The sequence below is a fragment of the Cebus imitator genome, unplaced genomic scaffold, assembly GCF_001604975.1.
Source record: "Cebus imitator isolate Cc_AM_T3 unplaced genomic scaffold, Cebus_imitator-1.0 Scaffold179, whole genome shotgun sequence".
Lineage (NCBI taxonomy): Eukaryota > Metazoa > Chordata > Mammalia > Primates > Cebidae > Cebus > Cebus imitator.
In genome coordinates this window covers 932,315-937,089 of record NW_016107494.1, presented here as the reverse complement: position 1 = coordinate 937,089, position 4,775 = coordinate 932,315, and positions in this window count along the sequence as shown.

The window sequence follows — 4,775 nt, the reverse complement described above, 5'->3', positions numbered from 1 at the left end:
TTTTTTTTTTTTTTTTTTTTTTACCTGATAGCAGTACTTAGTATCAGTTACCTTTTAAAACACATTTAAAAATTTACATTTGCAACACCCCTTTGATTATTAACTTCCAGTGTATGTTGAGGCGAGTCAGTGCAAAGTGGTTTCAAAGTCACATAATACTTAACAAAGGGATAGCATATTAAGGTAATATAAAGGGTCTTGGTTCTGTGAAGCTAGAGAAGACCTAGACCAGGAGAAAGTCTCAGGCATTTAAGACCATGTTTTCTGGTTAAGGAAAGGATAATTGAACGCAGTCACAAGTGCTATGTTTCATTCATTTACCATCATTATCAACAACTTATTTAATATAGTAATAATTTTGTAATTGGGATTTCTAAAGTCCCATAAACTGGAGCTAACATACATTGCCTCACTAGCATTAACTACAGATGCTACTATATTAACCTTTCATTCCGGAGTTTGAGATGTCGAGTGATTTCTGTGACTTGGGCTTATCGATAATAATTTAACAGGCAACAGAGTATACATTTTGTTCAAAATAAATGAAATGTTTCTAATCAACATATTTGTTTCTTTTATGACTTTTAAGAAACTTAAATGCAGCCCAAAGTAACCTTTGCATATCAGGCCAGCTAGAGAATTGTTCAAAGGTAGTAATAACCTTTTCTCTTTCTCCTGACATTTTTACTGCTACTGAATATCATTAATAAAAAACGTTCTGGGTCTGGGTGTGGTGGCTCATGCCTGTAATCCCAGCACTTTGGGCGGCCGAGGCAGGCAGATCACCGGAGGTCGGGAGTTCAAGACCAGCCTGACCAACATGGAGAAACCTCATCTCTACTAAAAATACAAAAAAAATTAGCCGGGCATGGTGGTGGGCGCCTGTAATCCCAGCTACTAGGGAGGCTGAGGCAGGAGAATCACTTGAGCCCAGAAGGTGGAGGCTGCAATGAGCCAAGATTGCATCACTGCAGTGGGTGCCTGGGTGACAAGAGAAAAACTGTGTCTCAAAAAAAAAAAAAAAAAAACCTCTTTTTTTCAGTTTCCTGTATAAGCCTAATATTTCTTTTTATTGATTTTTCAAATTGCACTACATTTATTTACTGAATCATTTTGAAAATTTATACATATGTATGTATATACATGCTAAGCCTCAGTTTTTGGAAAAAATGAGTAATACAATGGACAAATGTCATTTTTTTTCAAAGCCATGATGACGGGTTAAATAGAAATTAGAATATAAGGAATGCATCAATAAGAAATAAAGGGCACAGGTCAGCAGTGTGTTGCCATGGTTGAGTCATGTACATCCTTTTATACTATTTCTTTGTGTTTTTTTAGGATGGAGTCTTACTCTGTCACCCAGGCTGGAATGCAGTGGTGCGATCTTGGCTCACTGCAACCTCTGCCTCCCAGGGTCAAGCAATTCTCCTGCCTCAGCCTTCTGAGTAGCTAGGATTACAGACAAGCACCACCACGTCCGGCTAATTTTTGTATTTTTAGTAGAGAGGGGGTTTCACCATGTTGGCCAGGCTGGTCTCAAACTCCTGACCTCAGGTAATCCTCTGGCCTTGGCCTCCCAAAGTTCTGGGATTACAGGCCTGAGCCACTGCACCCAGCCCATTTACACTATTTCTTTAGCAAACCAAAAAGGAATGGTCTGGTCCAATGGTCCCCAACCTTTTTGGCCCCAGGGACCATTTTCATGAAAGACAATTTGCCCATGGATGGGAGCAAAAGGGTGGTGATTTGGGATGATTCAAGTGCATTTCATTTACTGTGGATTTTATTTCTATTATTATTACATTGTAATATATAATGCAATAATTCTACAACTCACCATCACATAGAATCAGTGGGAGCCCTGAGCTTTTTTTTTGGACAACTAGGCAGTCCCATCTGGGGGTGATGGGAGATGGTGACAGTTTATCAGGAATTGGATTCTCATAAGGAGCACACAATCTAGATCCCTCGCATGTGCAGTTCACAATAGGGTTCATGCTCCTATGCGAATCTAATGCCTCCGCTGACCTGACAGGAAGCAGAGCTCAACTGGTAACGCCAGCAATGGGGAGGGGTTGAAAATGCAGGTGAAAATCTGCTCACTCACTCGCCATTCACCTCCTGCTGTGTGCCTGGTTCCTGGAAGGTCACAGTACTGGTCTGTGGCCTGGGGCGTGGGGACCTCTGCTTTGGTCAATTACACATTTCTCCTGAATTCTGGAGAGACAACATACCAGTTCCTCAGGGAAAACAAAGATTTTCCTAAAAACTCGCATCAAATTAAATTACTGCTGACTGCATTGTGGTCCAAAAGCTAATACCACTGATTGATCAATGCATTCAGATCTATGACACTATGTGAGAAGGTGAGCTTTTCCTTACTCTGGAAGTGTACAGCAGCATCAAATTAAAGCACCCACTGCGTGAGTTTTTCTGACAGAAGAAATTATTTTTATTATCCACCTGAAGAGAGAGAAGATAGAAACTGGGGGTAAAATTAATCTATAAGAAGCCTATGAGGGTGTTCTTCCTTTAAAAACTCATTACCACTTGAACAAATTAGGAAGAGACAAGATGGATGACTAGATGCAACCAGGAAGAACTTCACCAAGACAGGCCAGAATATCAGCAGACCAGCATACCCAGAACAGATCATCCTAGAGAGCATGTTGAGAGTGGACAGGGAGACAACCCAGATGCTGAGGCTGAAGGAGAAGGAAGCTGGGAACTCCTGTACCGGGTTTCTAAGAGCCTGAAAGCATTCAAAGGCTAGAATCACTCCTAAGGAAAGGGTGAGTGAAACAAATATGGAGCGGCCCACTGTGAACATGGACCTCCGGGAGCATAGCTTCGGGAAACCCCACGACCCCTATGGACATTTGAGTGTTTGGTTTTGGGGCAGAGGGAACTGCCCAGAGCATAGCCAAAGATAGAGCTTGAATCTGCCTGGAGCCCGGGTTGTCTGGGGAAGGGACAGCTACAGTGGAACATGGTCATAGACACTCATCCTTCAAAGTTCTCCATACTCCTCTAGGTGGCTCTGACCTATGTCATCAATCAGACCTGGAGATAGCAGGGCTGTCTTGGCCATGGGACCAAGGCAGGTCCTATCTGCACACCCCACTGTCCACTGGCCCTTCCCAGAGTCTCTGCCTTGCTTTGCCAGCATATAGCATCAGATACTCCATGGAGCGCCTTTTCCAGTGACCATCACTGTAGTGCTTTCTCCAGATGCCAATGCTGACCCACCAGAACACTTTTGCTGACAGCCTCCTGCCAGAGTGTGTTAGCTTGTGACCTTGCCACTGCCACTCTGAAGCATGTTCACCTGTGGAGCACCAGCCAAAACCACCAAAATGTTTCCCACCTATGGTACCCCGGTTCCCGCACCAGAGAACTTCACGTCCACAGTGCCCCACTGGACAGCTTACCCTTTAAACCACCCTCATCACCTCCGGCAGTCTTGGAGCACCTTGGCTCTTCCAGCTTACCTGAGTCTCAACCTCAAAAAACCAGAGAACTAAACTGTGGGCTTGGTCTCAGCCACCCAGCGTTAGAGCACATAGCCTAAGAGTGCAGAGTTGAGCCTGGGTCCTCTGAAAGCATCCAGAAACAAAGCCATTAGACTATACTCAAATTGTGTCATAGTCAAACCCTCAAAGACAACAAAGAACATAAGAACAAAAAGCCCCATTCAAAGGATAGCAACTTTAAATGAAAGAAGAACATCAGCTCTCACAGATGAGAAAGAACCAGCACAAAATCTCTGGCAACTGGCAACTCTAAAAGCCAAAATGTTGTCTTATCTCCTGCCTCAGTCTCCTGAGTAGCTGAGACTACAGGTGTGTGCCACCATGCTCGGCTAATTTTTTTGTATTTTTAGGAGAGACAGAGTTTCACCATGTTGGTCTGGCTGGTCTTGAACTCCTGACCTTAAGTGGTCTGTGCACCTCACCCCAAAGTGATGGGATTACAGGCATGAGCCATGGCACCTGGCAATACTATGTCTTTCAATCCATGAACATAGAATGCCTTTTCATTTATTATGTCTTGTTATTTTATCTTATTTTTTGAGATGGAGTGTCGCTCTGTCATCTGTCACCCAGGCTGGAGTGCAATGGTGTGATCTCAGCTCACTGCCACCTCCCAAGTTCAAGTGATTTTTCTGCCTCAGCCTCCCAAGTAGCTGGGACTACAGGCACATCTGGCTACTTTTTGTATTTTTTATAGAGACGGGGTTTCAACATGTTGGCTAGGCTGGTCTCAAACTCCTGACCTCAAGAGATCTGCCCGCCTCAGCCTCCCAAAGTGCTGGGATTACAGGCATGAGCTACTGCTATTTATGTCTTATTTATTTTATTACTGCAATGTTTTGTGATCTTTTATGTACAAGTCCTTCACCCTCTTGGCTAAGTTTATTCTTAAATATTTTGTTGTTTTTCATGCTATTGTATTAATATACATGATTATTTTCTTAATTTCTTTTTGAATATTTTATTGATGGGATATAGAAACATCTGACTTTTTGTGTTAATTTTGTATCCTTCTGTTTTTGTAATTTGTTTATTATTTCTAATGGTTTTGGGGTGAACCCATTAGAGTTTTTATTTTTATTTTTATTTTTTGAGATAGGGTCTTGCTCTGTTGCCCAGACTGGACTGCAGTGGCACAGTCTGGACTCACTGCAACCGCTGCCTCCCCGGTTCAAGCGATTCTCCTGCGTCAGCGTCCCTAGTAGCTGGGATTACAGGCATGTGCCACCACACTCAGCT